Source organism: Salvelinus fontinalis, chromosome 28 (genome assembly GCF_029448725.1).
Source record: "Salvelinus fontinalis isolate EN_2023a chromosome 28, ASM2944872v1, whole genome shotgun sequence".
Taxonomy (NCBI): Eukaryota; Metazoa; Chordata; class Actinopteri; order Salmoniformes; family Salmonidae; genus Salvelinus; species Salvelinus fontinalis.
The window spans coordinates 31,981,236-32,007,130 of NC_074692.1; positions in this window are offsets into that span (position 1 = coordinate 31,981,236).

Genomic DNA, 25,895 nt, shown 5'->3' on the forward strand with positions numbered 1-25,895 from the left:
GGAAAGCTGAAGTTCCTGAAAATGAAGACAACCAGAGTTAAATGGGGAAACCTAGTGAGGTATAGGGAATGTTAAGGATATTATCATGTAATTATACCAGTCAATTATACCACCCCCACACCGAAATATATTGCAACATGGAAATTACAATGCCCATCTTGTTAGTGATGTTGACATTTCCAGGGTGTGTGTGTATGATCATCAAGATTATTGGTCACATTCACATGGTTAGCAGATGTTATTGCGAGTGTAGCAAAATACTTGTGTGTATGCCTATTTACAACACTTCTCCAGAGCCTGTGTGTGTCCATTTGGCAGGCAGGGGAAACGGTGGTGGAAGCAGGCACACTCAGCTCCCTCCCTCACCCCAAATGTTAAAGTGTCTATTGAGAGTCCGATTTGGCTCCTGCCGGGTTGATCTCTTCATTGTTACCACACAATGGGCTCCACATCCTGCTGCCTGTCCCCCCTCCTAGGCCCAGAACCCCCACTCCTCAGCCCTCTCTCAGCCTCGCAGGCAGCCTCAGGGTTGGCCTATAAAGAGCTTTTAATACTGTGATACCGTCATTCTTTAAGTTAAGCAGCGAGAGATGGATTTGTAATGGCTTGGCCCTCTTTATCTCCATTTTTCACAGCTAGCATGTGTTTGGTTAAGCTGAAGCTGGAGTTAGCTGAGACGTGGGTGCGGAGTGGTGGTTGCATCATGCCTGGGAGGCTGGGACATACTGTAGTCTACATGGAGCACCAACAGATGTCCTGTGTCTGGCTGCTACAGCGTATTCAGTCATCCCTGTGCCACTTGTGACATTTAAATGCAACCGATACTGTAGTGAAGGACCGCACGTGGCAAGCAGCCATGCAAACACGTGAATGCATGTGAATTACATGGTTAAATACATCTCTTTACTCTCCCCTGATGATGCTAGAGGTGACATAACACCTCCATATATATGCATGACTGTTTTCAGCATGTTTTGTTCACAGTTCGCAGGCACCGATCTGTTTGATTGAGATTTACTGCACAGCTCAGTGAGCAACAGTTTGATTTTACCTCTGTGCTGCCACAGCAATCTGGGGACGAGATTAAAAAAGAGCCCCTCTCTTCACAAACTGTTTCATTGCTTTCCTTTGGAAGGATTGGACCCTTCTCCATCTTTTACTTTTCATTCCGCTCCTATCCCTCTCTCTCTGTCAGGTCTCCTTTTCCCCTAATATTGGCCCTGTCTCTCTCCTCCACCATCCTTCCCTCCACTCTGTCCATCCTCTGATCCTGTCTCCATCCTCCCATTGTCTCTCCATCCTCCCATCCTCTCTCTATCCTCCCAACCTCTCTCCATCCTCCCATCCTCTCTCCATCCTCTCTCCATCCTCTTATCATCTCTCCATCCTCCCATCCTCTCTCCATCCTCCCATCCTCTCTCCATCCTCCCATCGTCTCTCCATCCTCCCATCATCTCTCCATCCTCCCATCGTCTCTCCATCCTCCCATCGTCTCTCTATTCTCCCATCCTCTCTTTATCCTCCCAACCTCTCTCCATCCCCCCATCCTCTCTCCATCCTCCCATCCTCTCTCCATCCTCCCAGCCTCTCTCCATCCTCTCTCCATCCTCCCAGCCTCTCTCCATCCTCTCTCCATCCTCCCAGCCTCTCTATCCTCCCATTGTCTCTCCATCCTCCCATCCTCTTTCTAACCTCCCAACCTCTCTCCATCCTCCCAACCTCTCTCCATCCTCCCATCCTCTCTCCATCCTCTCTCCATCCTCCCAGCCTCTCTCCATCCTCCCATCCTCTCTCCATCCTCCCATCCTCTCTCCATCCTCTCTCTATCCTCCCATCCTCTCTCCATTGTCTCTTCATCCTCCCCTCCTCTCTCCATCCTCTCTCCATCCTCCCATCCTCCCTATGCTCTCTTTATCCTGGTGTGTAATGAGTGGGATGGTCTTGTATCAGCTCTGTAGCAGGTCAGAGAGGACAAGAGTGCAGTCAATGCCAGTGGCTGGAGCTGTTATGGTGCGAGGCAGGCCAGCTGAGAGGTCTGTGGAACAGGAGCAGATGGGTCATCTGGATGTGTGTGTTTGGCCTTAAGAGAAGCGTAAGGGGTTTGGGCTGGGGCTGGTCACAGCATTATGTGTAAAGAAGCAGGGTGCGGGGGGGGGGGGGGGGGGGGGGGGGGTTGGGGGGGGGGTCATATTTTAAGAGCACCATGGGGAGGGCTAGGGGTTGGGGGCTGATATAGGCCTGTGTTTTGATGGTGCTCCCAGAGGCCTGTGTGCTGGAGGGAGGCTGCTCTGTGTGCACAGCTGTGGGCCAGAGAAAGAAACACTAATCGACAGACTGCGAAGTGTGGCTGGGTTCTCTCTGCACCACACGCACACGCACACTGTCTTGTATAACTAACCTTGTGGGGGGACACATTTCAGTCCCATTCAAAATCCTATACCTAACCATAGTTCATAACCCTAGTTCTTTAACCTTAACCTAACCCTAGTTCCTATCCCTAAAACTAACCCTGAACCTAATTCTAACACTAATTTGAACCTTAACCCCTAAACCCCCTAGATAGCATTTGACCTTGTTGGGACTAACAAAATGTCCCCAGTTGGTCAAATTTTTCTTTGTTTACTATCCTTCAGATATCCCCACAAGTATAGTTAAACACACGCACGCACGCAAGCGCACGCACGCAAGCGCGCACACGCACACACTCACAAACTACAGGCCATTACACAGTAGGCCTCAGGGCTGGTTAGGATAGGAGCAGTCCTGTGAATAAATCACGCTGGTGGTTTCTGGCACCGGTTCTGATTCTACCCTCCTAGCTCTACAAAAGATGAGAAGCTTTGGTCTGTCTTCTTGGTCAAAATACCCAGAAGACGTACACTGTAGTTGGAGTTTTTGAGCTTTAGAGAAACCCTCCCACTCTCTACGCAGTTCATAACAAGTCCAGTATTCTGACTGAGGCATTACATTATTTATGGGAGAGAGAGCAGAGGTGGAGAGAGCAGAGGTGGAGAGATGACCTGCTTCTTTGTTACCAGCTGACCAATACTGACCATCTGCTGTTTCACTGTCCTCCCTTTAAGGCTCCCAAACTGTGTTGGTTGGGGGGGCGTGGGTTGGGTCATGTGCATGTGCAGGTGTTTGTGTTATTTTATGAACATTTGTGTGTGAGCCTTGCCTGGCATAATGCTATTGGTTTATCGTAGTTTGTGTGTTAAACCTTCTCATAACAGCTTCTTAAAACAACCTTAAATGGGGTCACCTTTTATTTCTTGCATTTGTTTCATCTCAGCATTTGCTTGGTGTGCTCCCCTGAAGCAGCTGGAAGCTAGGTTGTATTAGAGACAGTTGGGCAATGATTTCCTTTGTGCCAAAGGCTTGCCAACAAGCTCCGGCTGTATTAGGCCTACGTATTGTGTATTGCGTCCCAAATGGCACCCTATTACCTATAATGTGCACTACTCCTATGTAGGGAATAGGATGCCATTTGGAACGCACACATAGTAATTATTCACTGGAATGTTGTTCAGCGAGGAGATTCTTCTGTGGTAGATGGTGGAAGTTGGAACTCCTGCTGTTGCTGTTCACCTTGAACAGATGTTTTCAGCAGCCTGTCTTTCTAAAGTGCATTGTGTTTACTGAGCACCAATGTAATGGTTATCTTTTGTACCCTAGTTTATGAGATTTGCCTGTGTGTGTGTGGTTGTTGTGTGTGTGGTTGTTGTGTGTGTGTGGTTGTTGTGTCTGTGTGTGTGTGTGCCTGCATGTGCCTGCATGTCTGCGTGTAAACATGGTGGTGCTGGGGTAGGAGTGTGTGTGTATTGTGTCTAGCCTGACTGGGCCCTGCATTGTGTATGCAGACTGTGGTCCATGCCGATGAACAGCAGGAGACGAGCCCATTTTCCCAGTTCAGCATCGCAGTTGGTTTTTATTAGAGCCTTTTTGGGCATTGTTCTGTTCCGATATAGTTGCCTTGCCTTCCCGTGTGACTGCGCTACCAAGCCGTTAGCAGCAGGAAGTGCCAGGAGCACGCCTATTACACACACACAGACACACACACACACACACACACACACACACACACACACACACACACACACAAACTGTTGTTGGAGAAAAATAACAATAAAAAGTAGCCCTGCAGCTGGTATGGAGCAGGAGCTTAGCCAGGAAGGAGTGAGGCTGAACTGAGTTGAGTTGTAGGCCTTTTCTCCAGGGGAGAGCTGGAGCAAAGAGGAGGAGGAGAGTGGGCGGAAGCACAGGGCCACAGCTTATCACTGGGTCCCACCCTTTAGAGACCCAGCCAAGTTCCCGCCAAACCCCAGCTGAGCTTCAGCCACTATGGCTGGACTGAGACAGCTTTTCTCTCAGGGTGTGGTGAGTTGGCGAGTGGTGTTAGCCTAGCCTAGCGCCTCCTGTTGGCGGCCCAATGCCAGTCCAGTCCAATGTCAATTCTCCCTTTCCCAGCTGCGTAACCTGCAGGCAGGGCCAATGCTAGACCTAGGTCCAATAATGGGGCTGTTGTTAGGGGTGTTGGGGCCAGGCCCGTCGCTGTGGCGATGGGGGCCCCACAGGGGTGTGTGTATGTGTTTGTGTGTATATGTGTTTACCCCCTTGTCCTCCCAGCCTGTAGCAGCCTGACCTCAGACCATGGGCTGGCTGCACCCTGCAGACCCCATGCTGGTCTTTTCCAGCCGCTGCACCCTATCTGGCTCACTGAGCTGGAGGGAGGGAGTGGGAGGGGGGTGAAAGACAAAAGGAAAGAGGGTGAGGGAATTGAGGGAGTGAGAGATGGTGAGGAGGGAGAACAATATTGATAGGGAGAAAGAGAGGGAGAGACAGGAAGGGAGAAAGTGAGGGAGAGAGGGGGAGGATGAACTCAAAGACCCCAATATATATATAGTAGGAAAAGAGACGGAGTGAGAAATGAAGAGTAGGAGTTGAGGGAGATGGAAGAGAGAAACAGGTGACACAGACCTGGGGAAAGTGAGAGGAGGTCAGACAGAAAGAAATGGAGTGAGGGAGGGCAGACAGAAAGAAATGGAGTGAGGGAGGGCAGACAGAAAGAAATGGAGTGAGGGAGGGCAGACAGAAAGAAATGGAGTGAGGGAGGGCAGACAGAAAGAAATGGAGTGAGGGAGGGCAGACAGAAAGAAATGGAGTGAGGGAGGGCAGACAGAAAGAAATGGAGTGAGGGAGGGCAGACAGAAAGAAATGGAGTGAGGGAGGGCAGACAGAAAGAAATGGAGTGAGGGAGGGCAGACAGAAAGAAATGGAGTGAGGGAGGGCAGACAGAAAGAAATGGAGTGAGGGAGGGCAGACAGAAAGAAATGGAGTGAGGGAGGGCAGACAGAAAGAAATGGAGTGAGGGAGGGCAGACAGAAAGAAATGGAGTGTGGGAGGGCGGAGAATAGCCTTGCACATAGGTTCTGAGAGAGTTAGATAAGGCTGGACCAGCAGTCAACAATTCCACCATTAATCTCCGACCTAGCTCTCTCCCTCTGCTTTCCTCTCTTTTCTCTCTCCTTTTCTCTTTCTCCCACAATCCCTGTATTTGTAATAGACCCTTTCCTGTGCCGCCTTCTTTTTCTCCCTCACGCCCTCCCTCCCTCAGCACAAAGACACACTGACTCGTGGCATATGGAACAGTATATCTGGGAGATTATTTTTTGTGCCTATTAAGCAGTCTCTTTTTTTCCAGAAAAAGGAGAGAGAAAGGCAAACTGTGTTATTATGATGATATTTTACCAGCACTGAGCCCAGGTCAGGCCCATAGTGGCAGGAGACCTAGACCGTTGGTAGCCGGGAGGAGTGAGTTAGTTATTTTGTGCTCGCCCCCTCCCGCTAAGCTCTCAAACCTGCTGCTTCTACACATCAACAAAATCAATAAAGCGTCTCTTTAAAAGCGGCCTGAGAAATAATGGATGAGAGACCGAAATGCAGATGGATACCTCTGTTCTATCTCTTTATCTCCTCATCCTCTCTCTTCCTCCTCTACCTCTCCCTCTTCCGCTACTTCTCTCTCTCTCTCTCTCTCTCTCTCTCTGTCTCTCTCTCTCTCTCTCTCTCTCTCTCTCTCTCTCTGTCTCTCTGTCTCTCTGTCTGGGAAGCATTTATGGGGGCCAACCTGTAAAGTTAACACATTCAGTTTGTCCCCTATTAAAATTCTCAGTGTTCCAGCCTCTGCTGTGCTGAGGTCTATCTACTGATGAACCGTGATTTGTGTGCCAGGATTCAATTCCTTACATTTGTCATTCGCTCCCTGTGGGAGAGGGCTATCTTTTTAATTAATTTATGCTGAATGACATTCGCTGTGTGTTTCCGTCTGTGTGTGGCGCTCACATTATTTGGGGGTTGTGTGGCAGTCGGCAACCCAGCAGGGTCTCATGGGTGCGGCCGGTGTGTGTGTGTGAGTGTTGTCTATGTGTGTGTGACCTACTGTGCTGTACTACGTTGTACTATGCTGTGTAGACGTTTCCTTTGTTCTGCTGGGTGTGTTGCTGGTCGTCGGCTGCTCCACCCGGGGTTAACATTACCATTGTCTGCTACGCAATGTAGCGAGCCGCCCTGCAGAGAGAGAGAGAGCTATATTGAGTCGTGTTTCTCTGTGCTGTATGACAGGTGCTCATAGTGTTTCTCTGTGCTGTATGACAGTGCTCATAGTGTTTCTCTGTGCTGTATGACAGGTGCTCATAGTGTTTCTCTGTGCTGTATGACAGGTGCTCATAGTGTTTCTCTGTGCTGTATGACAGTGCTCATAGTGTTTCTCTGTGCTGTATGACAGGTGCTCATAGTGTTTCTCTGTGCTGTATGACAGGTGCTCATAGTGTTTCTCTGTGCTGTATGACAGGTGCTCATAGTGTTTCTCTGTGCTGTATGACAGGTGCTCGTAGTGTTTCTCTGTGCTGTATGACAGGTGCTCATAGTGTTTCTCTGTGCTGTATGACAGGTGCTCATAGTGTTTCTCTGTGCTGTATGACAGGTGCTCGTAGTGTTTCTCTGTGCTGTATGACAGGTGCTCATAGTGTTTCTCTGTGCTGTATGACAGGTGCTCATAGTGTTTCTCTGTGCTGTATGACAGGTGCTCGTAGTGTTTCTCTGTGCTGTATGACAGTGCTCGTAGTGTTTCTCTGTGCTGTATGACAGTGCTCGTAGTGTTTCTCTGTGCTGTATGACAGGTGCTCATAGTGTTTCTCTGTGCTGTATGACAGTGCTCGTAGTGTTTATCTGTGCTGTATGACAGCGCTCGTAGTGTTTCTCTGTGCTGTATGACAGTGCTCGTAGTGTTTCTCTGTGCTGTATGACAGTGCTCGTAGTGTTTCTCTGTGCTGTATGACAGGTGCTCATAGTGTTTCTCTGTGCTGTATGACAGGTGCTCATAGTGTTTCTCTGTGCTGTATGACAGTGCTCATTGTGTTTCTCTGTGCTGTATGACAGTGCTCATAGTGTTTCTCTGTGCTGTATGACAGTGCTCATAGTGTTTCTCTGTGCTGTATGACAGGTGCTCATAGTGTTTCTCTGTGCTGTATGACAGGTGCTCATAGTGTTTCTCTGTGCTGTATGACAGTGCTCATAGTGTTTCTCTGTGCTGTATGACAGGTGCTCATAGTGTTTCTCTGTGCTGTATGACAGTGCTCATAGTGTTTCTCTGTGCTGTATGACAGGTGCTCATAGTGTTTCTCTGTGCTGTATGACAGGTGCTCATAGTGTTTCTCTGTGCTGTATGACAGTGCTCATAGTGTTTCTCTGTGCTGTATGACAGTGCTCATAGTGTTTCTCTGTGCTGTATGACAGTGCTCATAGTGTTTCTCTGTGCTGTATGACAGTGCTCATAGTGTTTCTCTGTGCTGTATGACAGGTGCTCATAGTGTTTCTCTGTGCTGTATGACAGTGCTCATAGTGTTTCTCTGTGCTGTATGACAGGTGCTCATAGTGTTTCTCTGTGCTGTATGACAGGTGCTCATAGTGTTTCTCTGTGCTGTATGACAGTGCTCATAGTGTTTCTCTGTGCTGTATGACAGGTGCTCATAGTGTTTCTCTGTGCTGTATGACAGGTGCTCATAGTGTTTCTCTGTGCTGTATGACAGGTGCTCATAGTGTTTCTCTGCGCTGTATGACAGGTGCTCATAGTATTTCTCTGCGCTGTATGACAGTGCTCATAGTGTTTCTCTGCGCTGTATGACAGGTGCTCATAGTGTTTCTCTGCGCTGTATGACAGTGCTCATAGTGTTTCTCTGCGCTGTATGACAGGTGCTCATAGTGTTTCTCTGCGCTGTATGACAGTGCTCATAGTGTTTCTCTGCGCTGTATGACAGGTGCTCATAGTGTTTCTCTGCGCTGTATGACAGTGCTCATAGCGTCTGTTGTTTGAGCTCCATAGTACATCACCAGCTGATGGACACTCGCTGTATATCGTGGGGAAGCAGTCCGCTAACGTTTCCCCCACAACCTCCTATGGTGTTGTGCACTGCACAGATTGTATGTGAGCGTGTGTCTCACACGGTGGTTTATCTACATTGAAATGTGGCTTTGTGTGTATGTGTGTGCGTGTACGTCGTGTGCGTTGTGACTTCAGCGAGTCCACAGGGCCTTATCGACGGTTTATAAGTCCTTTTCAGTGTGTTTTTCTCAGAAGGCGAATTAAGATGCAGAGTCACTGATAAACTGAGTCATCCTGACAGCAGCAGGGAGGGAGAGGGCTGAACGACTGTACACACTGATCCCCATCTATTGATCTTTATTTCCCCTATTACTCTCACTCTAGCGTTCTCTCTCTCTCTAGCTTTTTACCTTCGTTACAATTAAGTCATTTTTGTGCTTTTAATGATGCAACTATTGGGCTAATAAAAGTATTTTAAAATAAAAAATCCCTTTCTAATTATTTATCTTGCTGCCTTTCTAATTGTCTCTCTAATTGTCTCTTATCTGTCTCCATGTCTCTCGAACACACACACACACACACACACACACACACACACACACACACACACACACACACACACACACACACACACACACACACACACACACACACACCAGCCTGCTGTCCTCAATCCCACCTGGCCCATGCACAATGAGAACATCATTGTGGTGGTGTGATTCAGTGTATTGGACCAGCCAGCCCAGTAGCAGCAGTATGTAGCAGCAGCAGTATATAGCAGCAGCAGTATATAGCAGCAGCAGTATATATAGCAGCAGCAGTATATATAGCAGCAGCAGTATATATAGCAGCAGCAGTATATATAGCAGCAGCAGTATATATAGCAGCAGCAGTATATAGCAGCAGCAGTATATAGCAGCAGCAGTATATATAGCAGCAGCAGTATATATAGCAGCAGCAGTATATACCAGCAGCAGTATATAGCAGCAGCAGTACATAGCAGCAGCAGTACATAGCAGCAGCAGTATATATAGCAGCAGCAGTATATATAGCAGCAGCAGTATATATTGCAGCAGCAGTATATAGCAGCAGCAGTATATATAGCAGCAGCAGTATATAGCAGCAGTACATAGCAGCAGCAGTACATAGCAGCAGCAGTATATATAGCAGCAGCAGTATATATAGCAGCAGCAGTATATATTGCAGCAGCAGTATATAGCAGCAGCAGTATATATAGCAGCAGCAGTATATAGCAGCAGCAGTATATATAGCAGCAGCAGTATATATTGCAGCAGCAGTATATAGCAGCAGCAGTATATATAGCAGCAGCAGTATATAGCAGCAGCAGCAGTAAATAGCAGCAGCAGTATATATAGCAGCAGCAGTATATATTGCAGCAGCAGTATATAGCAGCAGCAGTATATATAGCAGCAGCAGTATATAGCAGCAGCAGCAGTAAATAGCAGCAGCGGTATATAGCAGCAGCAGTATATATAGCAGCAGCAGTAAATAGCAGCAGCAGTAAATAGCAGCAGCAGTATATATAGCAGCAGCAGTATATAGCAGCAGCAGCAGTAAATAGCAGCAGCGGTATATAGCAGCAGCAGTATATATAGCAGCAGCAGTAAATAGCAGCAGCAGTAAATAGCAGCAGCAGTATATATAGCAGCAGCAGTATATATAGCAGCAGCAGTATATATTGCAGCAGCAGTATATAGCAGCAGCAGTATATATAGCAGCAGCAGTATATAGCAGCAGCAGTACATAGCAGCAGCAGTACATAGCAGCAGCAGTATATATAGCAGCAGCAGTATATATAGCAGCAGCAGTATATATTGCAGCAGCAGTATATAGCAGCAGCAGTATATATAGCAGCAGCAGTATATATAGCAGCAGCAGTATATATTGCAGCAGCAGTATATAGCAGCAGCAGTATATATAGCAGCAGCAGTATATAGCAGCAGCAGCAGTAAATAGCAGCAGCAGTATATATAGCAGCAGCAGTATATATTGCAGCAGCAGTATATAGCAGCAGCAGTATATATAGCAGCAGCAGTATATAGCAGCAGCAGCAGTAAATAGCAGCAGCGGTATATAGCAGCAGCAGTATATATAGCAGCAGCAGTAAATAGCAGCAGCAGTAAATAGCAGCAGCAGTACATATAGCAGCAGCAGTATATATAGCAGCAGCAGTAAATAGCAGCAGCAGTACATAGCAGCAGCAGTAAATAGCAGCAGCAGTACATAGCAGCAGCAGTAAATAGCAGCAGCAGTAAATAGCAGCAGCAGTATATAGCAGCAGCAGTATATAGCAGCAGCAGTAAATAGCAGCAGCAGTAAATAGCAGCAGCAGTACATAGCAGCAGCAGTATATATAGCAGCAGCAGTATATAGCAGCAGCAGTATATATAGCAGCAGCAGTATATAGCAGCAGCAGCAGTAAATAGCAGCAGCAGTATATATAGCAGCAGCAGTATATATTGCAGCAGCAGTATATAGCAGCAGCAGTATATATAGCAGCAGCAGTATATAGCAGCAGCAGCAGTAAATAGCAGCAGCGGTATATAGCAGCAGCAGTATATATAGCAGCAGCGGTAAATAGCAGCAGCAGTAAATAGCAGCAGCAGTATATATAGCAGCAGCAGTAAATAGCAGCAGCAGTATATATAGCAGCAGCAGTATATATTGCAGCAGCAGTATATAGCAGCAGCAGTATATTAAGCAGCAGCAGTATATAGCAGCAGTAGCAGTAAATAGCAGCAGCGGTATATAGCAGCAGCAGTATATAGCAGCAGCAGTACATAGCAGCAGCAGTATATATAGCAGCAGCAGTATATAGCAGCAGCAGCAGTAAATAGCAGCAGCAGTAAATAGCAGCAGCAGTATATATAGCAGCAGCAGTATATATTGCAGCAGCAGTATATAGCAGCAGCAGTATATATAGCAGCAGCAGTATATAGCAGCAGCAGCAGTAAATAGCAGCAGCGGTATATAGCAGCAGCAGTATATATAGCAGCAGCAGTAAATAGCAGCAGCAGTAAATAGCAGCAGCAGTATATATAGCAGCAGCAGTATATATTGCAGCAGCAGTATATAGCAGCAGCAGTATATATAGCAGCAGCAGTATATAGCAGCAGCAGCAGTATATAGCAGCAGCAGCAGTATATAGCAGCAGCAGTATATAGCAGCAGCAGTATATATAGCAGCAGCAGTATATATTGCAGCAGCAGTATATAGCAGCAGCAGTATATATAGCAGCAGCAGTATATAGCAGCAGCAGCCGTAAATAGCAGCAGCAGTATATATAGCAGCAGCAGTATATATTGCAGCAGCAGTATATAGCAGCAGCAGCAGTAAATAGCAGCAGCGGTATATAGCAGCAGCAGAATATAGCAGCAGCAGTATATAGCAGCAGCAGTAAATAGCAGCAGCAGTATATAGCAGCAGCAGTACATATAGCAGCAGCAGTATATATAGCAGCAGCAGTATATAGCAGCAGCAGTATATAGCAGCAGCAGTATATAGCAGCAGCAGTATATATAGCAGCAGCAGTATATATAGCAGCAGCAGTACATAGCAGCAGCAGTAAATAGCAGCAGCAGTACATAGCAGCAGCAGTAAATAGCAGCAGCAGTAAATAGCAGCAGCAGTATATAGCAGCAGCAGTATATAGCAGCAGCAGTATATAGCAGCAGCAGTAAATAGCAGCAGCAGTATATAGCAGCAGCAGTAAATAGCAGCAGCAGTATATAGCAGCAGCAGTAAATAGCAGCAGCAGTATATAGCAGCAGCAGTAAATAGCAGCAGCAGTAAATAGCAGCAGCAGTACATAGCAGCAGCAGTAAATAGCAGCAGCAGTAAATAGCAGCAGCAGTATATAGCAGCAGCAGTATATAGCAGCAGCAGTATATAGCAGCAGCAGTATATAGCAGCAGCAGTATATAGCAGCAGCAGTACATAGCAGCAGCAGTATATAGCAGCAGCAGTATATAATAGCAGCAGCGGTATATAGCAGCAGCAGTATATATAGCAGCAGCAGTATATAGCAGCAGCAGTATATAATAGCAGCAGCGGTATATAGCAGCAGCAGTATATATAGCAGCAGCAGTATATAGCAGCAGCAGTACATAGCAGCAGCAGTATATAGCAGCAGCAGTAAATAGCAGCAGCAGTATATAGCAGCAGCAGTATATAGCAGCAGCAGTATATAGCAGCAGCAGTACATAGCAGCAGCAGTATATATAGCAGCAGCAGTATATAGCAGCAGCAGTATATATAGCAGCAGCAGTATATAGCAGCAGCAGCAGTAAATAGCAGCAGCAGTATATATAGCAGCAGCAGTATATATTGCAGCAGCAGTATATAGCAGCAGCAGTATATAGCAGCAGCAGTAAATAGCAGCAGCAGTATATAGCAGCAGCAGTACATATAGCAGCAGCAGTATATATAGCAGCAGCAGTATATAGCAGCAGCAGTATATAGCAGCAGCAGTATATATAGCAGCAGCAGTACATAGGAGCAGCAGTAAATAGCAGCAGCAGTACATAGCAGCGGCAGTAAATAGCAGCAGCAGTAAATAGCAGCAGCAGTATATAGCAGCAGCAGTATATAGCAGCAGCAGTAAATAGCAGCAGCAGTAAATAGCAGCAGCAGTACATAGCAGCAGCAGTATATATAGCAGCAGCAGTATATAGCAGCAGCAGTATATATAGCAGCAGCAGTATATAGCAGCAGCAGCAGTAAATAGCAGCAGCAGTATATATAGCAGCAGCAGTATATATTGCAGCAGCAGTATATAGCAGCAGCAGTATATATAGCAGCAGCAGTATATAGCAGCAGCAGCAGTAAATAGCAGCAGCGGTATATAGCAGCAGCAGTATATATAGCAGCAGCGGTAAATAGCAGCAGCAGTAAATAGCAGCAGCAGTATATATAGCAGCAGCAGTATATATTGCAGCAGCAGTATATAGCAGCAGCAGTATATATAGCAGCAGCAGTATATAGCAGCAGTAGCAGTAAATAGCAGCAGCGGTATATAGCAGCAGCAGTATATAGCAGCAGCAGTACATAGCAGCAGCAGTATATATAGCAGCAGCAGTATATAGCAGCAGCAGCAGTAAATAGCAGCAGCAGTAAATAGCAGCAGCAGTATATATAGCAGCAGCAGTATATATTGCAGCAGCAGTATATAGCAGCAGCAGTATATAGCAGCAGTAGCAGTAAATAGCAGCAGCGGTATATAGCAGCAGCAGTATATAGCAGCAGCAGTACATAGCAGCAGCAGTATATATAGCAGCAGCAGTATATAGCAGCAGCAGCAGTAAATAGCAGCAGCAGTAAATAGCAGCAGCAGTATATATAGCAGCAGCAGTATATATTGCAGCAGCAGTATATAGCAGCAGCAGTACATAGCAGCAGCAGTATATAGCAGCAGCAGTATATAGCAGCAGCAGCAGTAAAAAGCAGCAGCGGTATATAGCAGCAGCAGTATATATAGCAGCAGCAGTAAATAGCAGCAGCAGTAAATAGCAGCAGCAGTATATATAGCAGCAGCAGTATATATTGCAGCAGCAGTATATAGCAGCAGCAGTATATATAGCAGCAGCAGTATATAGCAGCAGCAGCAGTAAATAGCAGCAGCGGTATATAGCAGCAGCAGTATATAGCAGCAGCAGTACATAGCAGCAGCAGTATATATAGCAGCAGCAGTATATAGCAGCAGCAGTATATATAGCAGCAGCAGTATATATTGCAGCAGCAGTATATAGCAGCAGCAGTATATATAGCAGCAGCAGTATATAGCAGCAGCAGTATATAGCAGCAGCAGTATATATAGCAGCAGCAGTATATATAGCAGCAGCAGTACATAGCAGCAGCAGTAAATAGCAGCAGCAGTACATAGCAAAAGCAGTAAATAGCAGCAGCAGTAAATAGCAGCAGCAGTATATAGCAGCAGCAGTATATAGCAGCAGCAGTAAATAGCAGCAGCAGTATATAGCAGCAGCAGTAAATAGCAGCAGCAGTATATAGCAGCAGCAGTAAATAGCAGCAGCAGTATATAGCAGCAGCAGTAAATAGCAGCAGCAGTAAATAGCAGCAGCAGTATATAGCAGCAGCAGTATATAGCAGCAGCAGTATATAGCAGCAGCAGTATATAGCAGCAGCAGTATATAGCAGCAGCAGTACATAGCAGCAGCAGTATATAGCAGCAGCAGTATATAATAGCAGCAGCGGTATATAGCAGCAGCAGTATATATAGCAGCAGCAGTATATAGCAGCAGCAGTATATAATAGCAGCAGCGGTATATAGCAGCAGCAGTATATATAGCAGCAGCAGTATATAGCAGCAGCAGTACATAGCAGCAGCAGTATATAGCAGCAGCAGTAAATAGCAGCAGCAGTATATAGCAGCAGCAGTATATAGCAGCAGCAGTATATAATAGCAGCAGCGGTATATAGCAGCAGCAGTATATATAGCAGCAGTAGTATATATTGCAGCAGCAGTATATAGCAGCAGCAGTATATATAGCAGCAGCAGTATATAGCAGCAGCAGCAGTAAATAGCAGCAGCGGTATATAGCAGCAGCAGTATATATAGCAGCAGCAGTAAATAGCAGCAGCAGTAAATAGCAGCAGCAGTATATATAGCAGCAGCAGTATATATTGCAGCAGCAGTATATAGCAGCAGCAGTATATATAGCAGCAGCAGTATATAGCAGCAGCAGCAGTAAATAGCAGCAGCGGTATATAGCAGCAGCAGTATATAGCAGCAGCAGTACATAGCAGCAGCAGTATATATAGCAGCAGCAGTATATAGCAGCAGCAGTATATATAGCAGCAGCAGTATATATTGCAGCAGCAGTATATAGCAGCAGCAGTATATATAGCAGCAGCAGTATATAGCAGCAGCAGCCGTAAATAGCAGCAGCAGTATATATAGCAGCAGCAGTATATATTGCAGCAGCAGTATATAGCAGCAGCAGTATATATAGCAGCAGCAGTATATAGCAGCAGCAGAATATAGCAGCAGCAGTATATAGCAGCAGCAGTAAATAGCAGCAGCAGTATATAGCAGCAGCAGTACATATAGCAGCAGCAGTATATATAGCAGCAGCAGTAAATAGCAGCAGCGGTATATATAGCAGCAGCAGTAAATAGCAGCAGCAGTACATATAGCAGCAGCAGTAAATAGCAGCAGCGGTATATAGCAGCAGCAGAATATAGCAGCAGCAGTATATAGCAGCAGCAGTAAATAGCAGCAGCAGTATATAGCAGCAGCAGTACATATAGCAGCAGCAGTATATATAGCAGCAGCAGTATATATAGCAGCAGCAGTATATAGCAGCAGCAGTATATAGCAGCAGCAGTATATAGCAGCAGCAGTATATATAGCAGCAGCAGTATATATAGCAGCAGCAGTACATAGCAGCAGCAGTAAATAGCAGCAGCAGTACATAGCAGCAGCAGTAAATAGCAGCAGCAGTAAATAGCAGCAGCAGTATATAGCAGCAGCAGTATATAGCAGCAGCAGTATATAGCAGCAGCAGTATATAATAGCAGCAGCGGTATATAGCAGCAGCAGTATATATAGCAGCAGCAGTATATAGCAGCAGCAGTACATAGCAGCAGCAGTATATAGCAGCAGCAGTAAATAGCAGCAGCAGTATATAGCAGCAGCAGTATATAGCAGCAGCAGTATATAGCAGCAGCAGTATATAGCAGCAGCAGTATATAGCAGCAGCAGTATATAGCAGCAGCAGTATATAGCAGCAGCAGTATATAGCAGCAGCAGTACATAGCAGCAGCAGTATATAGCAGCAGCAGTAAATAGCAGCAGCAGTATATAGCAGCAGCAGTATATAGCAGCAGCAGTATATAATAGCAGCAGCGGTATATAGCAGCAGCAGTATATATAGCAGCAGCAGTATATAGCAGCAGCAGTAAATAGCAGCAGCAGTATATAGCAGCAGCAGTATATAGCAGCAGCAGTATATAATAGCAGCAGCGGTATATAGCAGCAGCAGTATATAGCAGCAGCAGTACATAGCAGCAGCAGTACATAGCAGCAGCAGTATATAGCAGCAGCTGTATATAGCAGCACCAGTATATAGCATTAGCAGTACATAGTAGCAGCAGTACATAGCAGCAGCAGTATATATAGCAGCAGCAGTATATAGCAGCAGCAGTGTATATATAGCAGCAGCAGTAAATAGCAGCAGCAGTAAATAGCAGCAGCAGTAAATAGCAGCAGCAGTATATAGCAGCAGCAGTGAATAGCAGCAGCAGTATATAGCAGCAGCAGTATATAGCAGCAGCAGTATATAGCAGCAGAGGCAGTAATTGTAACTGGTCTATTGGTTTATTGGCAAGCAGGATAATGTGGTGTTAGGTTCTCTACCATCGCTTATTCACTCAATGGACTGCACAGGAGGACAGCACTTAGCTTAGCACAGAAATCTCTCTTCGTCTTCCTCTCTCTCTCAATCTCTCTTACCATCTCCCTCTGTTTCTTTCTTTCCAAATCTCAGTGTGGCTACTTTGAAGAATCTCAAATATAAAATACATTTTGATTTGTTTAACACTTTTTTGGTTACTAAATGATTCCATATGTGTTATTTCATAGTTTTGATGTCTTCACTATTATTCTACAATGTATAATATAGTAAAGATAAAGAAAAATCCTAGAATGAGTAGGTGTGTCCAAACTTTTGACCGGTTACTGTATATAACTACCGATGCTGAATCTTTGTGTCCGTGCTCCTGGTGCTTCTTTAACTGAACGCAGGCCAGCTTAGCACTTTATTCGTCATCAGTCTGTTTCATTTTCAAACCCTTTTGCCAATAGTAAGCCACCCTACAGTTTTAGTTTTTCCATTGCGGCAATAATAACATTTCCTCTGTTGTTTTTACTTAAAGGGCCAGCCAATACTTTTTCTTCTTCTAGTTTGATACATACCACAACCACCTCCTACTCTTCCTCCTGTGTCCTCATCCTTCTCCTCCTCCTCTTGTCTCCTAGTGGTTGCTGCCTTTTGAAAGAGGAGAGCAATTTCCGATCATTATTGAGGGCTTTTCTATCGATCTCTTCAAAACTTAAAGAGCATTTAATAGCTGGCGTTACACTTTAACATCATTTCACACAGTGCATTCAGGACATTGATTCTCTAAGCTCTCCCCCACTGTAAATTGATAAGAGAGAGGGAAAGGGGAGAGAGAGGGAGAGAGAGAAAAGGAGAATGAGAGCAAGAGATATAGAGAGAGAGGAGAGAAAGAGAGAGAGAGAGAGACAGATGAGGGAAGAGGAGGACTGTGTTAAAGTGTGTTTTAGCTGATCACAGAGTCTGCCTCTAGTCCATCAGCTACTCAGTTACAGACCCACTGATTCCATCATAACCTGATATATACCCAGTGTACTCGTTGGTATGGTGTGCATCTCAAATGGCACCCTATTCCCCACGGTCAAATCTACTGCACTACACAGTGCATTTTAGGAAGTATTCAGACCCCTTCCACATTTAGTTACGTTACAGCCTTTATTTGATTAAATTAAACATGTTCCTCAGCAATCTACACACAATACCCCATAATGACAAAGCGAAAACAGGTTTTTAGAAATGTTTTCAATTGTACAAATAAAAAACAGAAATACCTTATTTCCGAAAATATTCAGACCCTTTGCTATGAGACTCGTAATTGAGCTCAGGTGCATCCTGTTTCTATTGATCATCCTTGATGTTTCTACAACTTGATTGGAGTCCACCTGTGGTAAATTCAATTGATTGGACATGATTTGGAAAGGCGCATACTTGTCTATATATGGTCCCATAGTTGACAGTGCATGTCAGAGCAAAAACCTGTCAGCGATTGTGTGCAGATATGTAGCGGAGTCAGGCGCAGGACACAGGTGTTTGAGTAAAACAACGGAGTTTACTCAAAATACACGCAAAATTCCACATAGTGTCACGTTCCTGACCTGTTTTCCTTTGTTTTTGTATTTGTTTAGTATGGTCAGGGCGTGAGTTGGGGTGGGCATTCTATGTTATGTGTTTCTATGTTGGGTTCTTTTCTATTAGCCTTATATGGTTCTCAATCAGGGACAGGTGTTTGACGTTTCCTCTGATTGAGAACCATATTAAGGTAGGCTGTTCTCACTGTTTGTTTGTGGGTGATTGTTCCTGTGTCTGTGTATGTCGCACCACACGGGACTGTTTCGTTTTCGTTCGTGTATGTGTTCGTTCCTGTTAGTGCGTTATGTTCTCTAGTTCAGGTTTGTTCACATCGTTTATTGTTTTGTAGTTATTCAAGTGTTTTTCGTGTTCGTCGTCTTGTTTAAATAAATTTCATCATGTATTCCACCTACGCTGCATTTTGGTCCGATCCTTCTCGCCTCTCCTCATCCGAGGAGGAGGAAGAAATAGACGAACGTTACACATAGGAATAATAACAAACACATTCACCTACAACAACCACTAACGACACAAACAATCACGGACAGAACAGAAATGTATGCCAGAGGGTTAAATAGGGAACATGATAGGGGAATTGAAACCAGGTGTGTGTAATACAGACAAAACAAAACGAAACTGAAACATGGATCGGTGGTGACTAGAAAGCCGGTGACGTCGACCGCCGAACACCACCCAAACAAGGAGAAGGGCCGACTTCGGCGGAAGTCGTGACAAAACCAAGCCATGAGGTCCGAGGAATTGTCCGTAGAGCTCCAAGACAGAATTGCGTCGAGGGACAGATCTGGGGAAGGGTAGCAAAAAATGTCTGCAGCATTGAAGGTCCCCAAAAACACAATGTCCATCATTCTTAAATGAAGGTTTGGAACCGCCAAGTCTCTTACTAGAGCTGGCCGCTCGGCCAAACTGAGCAATCGGGGGAAAAGAGCCATGGTCTCATTCCATGGCCTCATTCCATGGGAAAACAAAGTCAGGTGATACCTCACTTGGTCCTCTGCAAACTAGTTGTGTCCAAATTCTGTCAGTCAGAACTGAAGGCCAGTCAGCAGGGTCTGTAGACAGTGGTTCATCCACAGCAGCAGGATTTGGTGGGGGATACTGCTGCAGGCATTTCTAATGGAGAGCACATGGGCATTAGTTTACACACATTATTCACAGTATTTATAGTGGTGGAACATCCCACATACAAACCCAGTAATTATAAAATCATCATTGTTACCTACAATATGGAAACTTAAAACTTTCCAAAAGGGAAATTATTTATTTTGTTTATGTTATGCAGGGTTGAACACATGAACACATTTGCACGTGCGCACAAACACACCTGAAGAATCCTGCTGGGGAGAAGTGGAAGCAAATGGGTCTTCATCCTCAGACAACATTTGTGAAGACACCTGTGTGGCTGAGGAGGTGGAAGGCTCCCCATCCTGAGGCTCCGAGATCATTTCGGAAGAGGCCTGTGTGGCTGAGGAGGTGGAAGGCTCCTCATCCTGAGGCTTCGAGATCATTTCGGAAGAGGCCTGTGTGGCTGAGGAGGTGGAAGGCTCCTCATCCTGAGGCTCCGAGATCATTTCGGGAAGAGGCCTGTGTGGCTGAGGAGGTGGAAGGCTCCCCATCCTGAGGCTCCGAGATCATTTCGTAAGAGGCCTGTGTGGCTGAGGAGGTGGAAGGCTCCTCATCCTGAGGCTCCGAGATCATTTCGGAAGAGGCCTGTGTGGCTGAGGAGGTGGAAGGCTCCTCATCCTGAGGCTCCGAGATCATTTCTGAAGAGGCCTGTGAGGCTGAGGAGGTAGATGGCTCCTCATCCTGGACAGTGCCAGAGGGTGCTCCAAAATATTTCAGAAGTGCCCCGGAATTTGCATTGAAATACAGTATATGAGTCTGACACCCTAAATACATTTGTTGCACAATTAAATATGCATGTCATTATGCACAATTTATCAACATTTCTTAATAGGAGCCAAATGAACCATACAACCTACTGGACTAATTCTAGGCATAAGACACTCCAAAAGACTCAATATATCACAAAAGATACAAAATATCAGCATAATATAGACGTCTTTTAAGTTAGCCTACAGCATTGGAAATTCCCCTTAATGAGCTCAGGACCTAGTCAATACAATCATACAAAACCTTTATGATGTCACCTCAATGAAAGTTAACCAAATTAATAATGTGCTAGTTTTGCTGCACATTATCATGATGAAACTGTGTGAAATTATATCCAATGTTATGTAACCTAGTTGGACAGAAAACGGAATATTGTCGCCCTATGTGTAATAGCATAGCAAGCAACATAGACTAACAAACATAAGTGTTATACTAGCCTATTTCATTACATACATAACATTATACTCATAAAGAGATGACATTGTCACGCCCTGACCTTAGAGATCCGTTTTATGTCTCTATTTTGGTTTGGTCAGGGTGTGAGTTGGGGTGGGTATTCTATGTTCTATTATTTGTATTTCTATGTTTTGGCCAGGTAGGGTTCTCAATCAGGGACTGCTGTCTATCGTTGTCTCTGATTGGGACCCATACTTAGGTATCCCTTTTTCCACCTATCTTGGTGGGAAGTTGACTTTGTTTATGGCACATAGCCTTTAGCTTCACGGTTTGTTTTGTATTGTTTATTGTTTTTGTCGGCATTTCCAATAATAAAGGAATATGTTCGCTCACCACGCTGCACCTTGGTCCTCTTCCTTCAACGGCCGTCTTTTGTGCGTTTCTCCTCTTCTTCTTTGCTCTTTTTCCTAAACTGAGCACCTGATGGCTTAGACCTTTTCTAATCCATTTGTGTTGATTTGGCACTCGAGCATCAATACATTACCCATCCCCCAACACTGTCAACCAAGAGTCAAGACTAAACCAATTCACCTTGGTGGTTTGCAGACTGGTTTTATATTATTCTTAACGATTTCGCACAAACCAGAAAAAAATGCAACAATATGTCTGTGAAAGTATATATTCACAGTGTTATGAATGAATTGTGGTTTATTTGGTAGCATTTCGTAGTGTGACTGATTTTACTAATTGCATTAGTACTGTACACATTTAGAGGTGCGCTATTTGATAGTTTCCCTAGCTCCCCCTACCTCGGGCTTCCAGTGGGGAGACCTTAGGTTGCCCATGTCGCCCATACTTAAATCCGCCGCCGCTGCTGATTTCTAGTCCCTTGTTGTATTTTGCACCAGACAGTTTCGAGGCCCTTGTTGTGTATTGCACCAGACAGTTTCGAGGCCCTTGTTGTGTATTGCACCAGACAGTTTCGGGGCCCCTGTTGTATAGATGAACTATGTCCCAAATGACCCTCTCGTACATATTGCATTTCTCATCAAAAGTAGTGCACTATAAAGGGAATGGGGTGCCATTTGGGCCTCACACATGGTGTAACATGTTAGATGGTGGCTGCCTGTTTCTGTTGAATGGGTGCCCACGAGACAGAGTGTGAGACAGAGAGAGCGAGCCAAAGGCCTGGTTGTGTTCTAGGTTGTTGGTCAGCCTCTAACTGTTCATCATCAGGCAGGAGATGTGACCCAGCCACGCGTGGAGGAGAACAACATTCCCTGTGCTCTTTAACCGGCTCCCTCCCTCACAATACACACACACACACACTTCTTTCTACCTGTTCTCCTCCCTGCAACAAGGCTAGAAGGGATCCATCCTTCTCCTGTCAGAAGGAACATATCTCTCTGTGTGTCTGTGGTCCCCTTCTTGTCTGTCCTCCTCCTCTACCCCATACCCCACACCACTCCACACCGATACCCTCTGACAGATCACCCCCACACAGCCCACAGAACGCTCTGCCTTTGTGTGTGTGTTTGCCCACAGCCCTGTACCCACACAGGCCACCCATTGTTTCGGAGAAGGCCTCGCCATCTCTTAAGGAGCTATAGGAACAGCCGGAGAGGAGAGGAGGAGGAAGGAAGTGAGGGAGAGAGGGATGGAGCGTTGGATGGGCTGTTTGTTATTGGGGATATTAATAAAGATGACCTAATCAAGGGCCTTTGAGTGTGTGCAGCCCTGCCTCTCTATCTCCCGCCCATTCTCCTCTCTTCCATTTTCTCGCTCCTCTCATTTCCCTGTGTGTCTTTGTCCCTTGTTCCCTGTCCTTCTGTCGGCCTCTTACTTTTCTTCTTGAGTGTGCTCTCAGCCTCCCTCTCCCTGGCAAACACTCTCAGCGTCTGTCATATTTTCTCCCTTTTTAGTATGTGTGCGGAAGGATGTGTGTGTGTAGCAGTAGATAGATGATGGCTCCCCCTCACTACTTCCCTATGAATGTGATAATGTGTTTATTACAGCTGAGCTGAGACAGAGACATAGGGAGCTGTGAGACTGTAGCCATGTGACCAGTATTCTGTCATTAGCCTGCTGTGCTGCTGCAGCCTGTTATCCTGTACGCTCTATAGTACATTATAAACCGGGTGGTTTGAGCTCTGAATGCTGATTGGCTGAAAGCTGTGCTATAGCAGACCGTATACCACGGGTATGACCAAAAATGACTTTCTACTGTTCTAATTACATTGGTAACCAGTTTATAACAGAAATAAGGCACCTCGGGGGTTGTGGTATATGGTCAATATACCACGGCTAACGGCTGTATTCAGGCACTCCGTGTTGAGTCATGCTTAAGAACAGCCCTTAGCCATGGTATACTGGCCATATACCACACCCCCTCGCTTAAGTACCTCTCTGTCACTGTAGCAGCTGTCCAGGGGGACACACTGGGAGGCAGCAGACACATGACATCACCACAACTCCCTGCCCTGGAGTCACCCCAGCACAGCGCCGATCACACAACCACAAAATATACGTGTTTGTTAGATCCACTGTTTCACAAAGCAATTCAACACTATGTGCAGTGTGCACTAAAGATGAATTAAGCGCCAACATTCAAACTGTATTTTTTGCCGCTTATTTTGTATTTGTGGACTCATTCAGGAGAGACAGAACCTCTACTCAGGCACCTGTTGACTCTGCATAGAGCCTGTAGGGAGACCTGTTGTTGTTGTTCATTCACTGTTCCTAGCCTTGTAACATATACCGTCCTAAACCTCTCTTCTGTAGTTCACCGTTCTCTCCCTCCAGACACACAGAAAGGGCATGGATTCTTTTGTCATATATCTTTTTTTATCTCAGCAGGATTTTCCTGTGATAAAGAGGGGAGAGAGAGGAGCGGATGCAGTCGGAGAGAGATGGAGAGATGGAGAGAGAGCAATAGAAAGCCAGGGACACATGGAGAGGGGAAGAAAGGAGGGCTGAGAGTGATGGAGAGAGAGCAATAGAAAGCCAGGGACACATGGAGAGGGGAAGAAAGGAGGGCTGAGAGTGATGGAGAGATGGAGAGAGAGCAATAGAAAGCCAGGGACACATGGAGAGGGGAAGAAAGGAGGGCTGAGAGTGATGGAGAGATGGAGAGAGAGCAATAGAAAGCCAGGGACACATGGAGAGGGGAAGAAAGGAGGGCTGAGAGTGATGGAGAGATGGAGAGAGCGCAATAGAAAGCCAGGGACACATGGAGAGGGGAAGAAAGGAGGGCTGAGAGTGATGGAGAGATGGAGAGAGCGCAATAGAAAGCCAGGGACACATGGAGAGGGGAAGAAAGGAGGGCTGAGAGTGATGGAGAGATGGAGAGAGCGCAATAGAAAGCCAGGGACACATGGAGAGGGGAAGAAAGGAGGGCTGAGAGTGATGGAGAGAGCGCAATAGAAAGCCAGGGACACATGGAGAGGGGAAGAAAGGAGGGCTGAGAGTGATGGAGAGAAGGAGAGAGAGTGAGGCAGAAAGATAGAGAGAGAGAGGGATACAAAGGTTGTATGAGCAGAGTGGAGTGGGTATGTCCAGTGGTAACGAACTAAAGGTATGGGGAAAAGAGCTGTGGTAACTAACTAAAGGTATGGGAAAAGAGCTGTGGTAACTAACTAAAGGTATGGGAAAAGAGCAGTGGTAACTAACTAAAGGTATGGGGAAAAGAGCAGTGGTAACTAACTAAAGGTATGGGGAAAGAGCAGTGGTAACTAACTAAAGGTATGGGGAAAGAGCAGTGGTAACTAACTAAAGGTATGGGGAAAAGAGCAGTGGTAACTAACTAAAGGTATGGGGAAAAGAGCAGTGGTAACTAACTAAAGGTATGGGGAAAAGAGCAGTGGTAACTAACTAAAGGTATGGGGAAAGAGCAGTGGTAACTAACTAAAGGTATGGGGGAAAGAGCAGTGGTAACTAACTAAAGGTATGGGGGAAAGAGCAGTGGTAACTAACTAAAGGTATGGGGAAAAGAGCAGTGGTAACTAACTAAAGGTATGGGGAAAAGAGCAGTGGTAACTAACTAAAGGTATGGGGAAAAGAGCAGTGGTAACTAACTAAAGGTATGGGGAAAAGAGCAGTGGTAACTAACTAAAGGTATGGGGAAAAGAGCAGTGGTAACTAACTAAAGGTATGGGGAAAAGAGCAGTGGTAACTAACTAAAGGTATGGGAAAAGAGCAGTGGTAACTAAGTAAAGGTATGGGAAAAGAGCAGTGGTAACTAACTAAAGGTATGGGGAAAGAGCAGTGGTAACTAACTAAAGGTATGGGGAAAAGAGCAGTGGTAACTAACTAAAGGTATGGGAAAAGAGCAGTGGTAACTAACTAAAGGTATGGGAAAAGAGCAGTGGTAACTAACTAAAGGTATGGGGAAAAGAGCAGTGGTAACTAACTAAAGGTATGGGGAAAGAGCAGTGGTAACTAAATAAAGGTATGGGGAAAAGAGCAGTGGTAACTAACTAAAGGTATGGGGAAAAGAGCAGTGGTAACTAACTAAAGGTATGGGAAAAGAGCAGTGGTAACTAACTAAAGGAATCAGGAAAAGAGCAGTGGTAACTAACTCAAGGTATGGGAAAAGAGCAGTGGTAACTAACTAAAGGTATGGAGAAAAGAGCAGTGGTAACTAACTAAAGGTATGGGGAAAGAGCAGTGGTAACTAACTAAAGGTATGGGGAAAGAGCAGTGGTAACTAACTAAAGGTATGGGGAAAAGAGCAGTGGTAACTAACTAAAGGTATGGGAAAAGAGCAGTGGTAACTAACTAAAGGTATGGGGAAAAGAGCAGTGGTAACTAACTAAAGGTATGGGGAAAAGAGCAGTGGTAACTAAGTAAAGGTATGGGAAAAGAGCAGTGGTAACTAACTAAAGGTATGGGGAAAGAGCAGTGGTAACTAAGTAAAGGTATCGGGAAAAGAGCAGTGGTAACTAACTAAAGGTATGGGGAAAAGAGCAGTGGTAACTAACTAAAGGTATGGGGAAAGAGCAGTGGTAACTAACTAAAGGTATGGGGAAAAGAGCAGTGGTAACTAACTAAAGGTATGGGGAAAAGAGCAGTGGTAACTAACTAAAGGTATGAGGAAAAGAGCAGTGGTAACTAACTAAAGGTATGGGAAAAGAGCAGTGGTAACTAAATAAAGGTATGGGGAAAAGAGCAGTGGTAACTAACTAAAGGTATGGGAAAAGAGCAGTGGTAACTAACTAAAGGTATGGGGAAAAGAGCAGTGGTAACTAACTAAAGGTATGGGA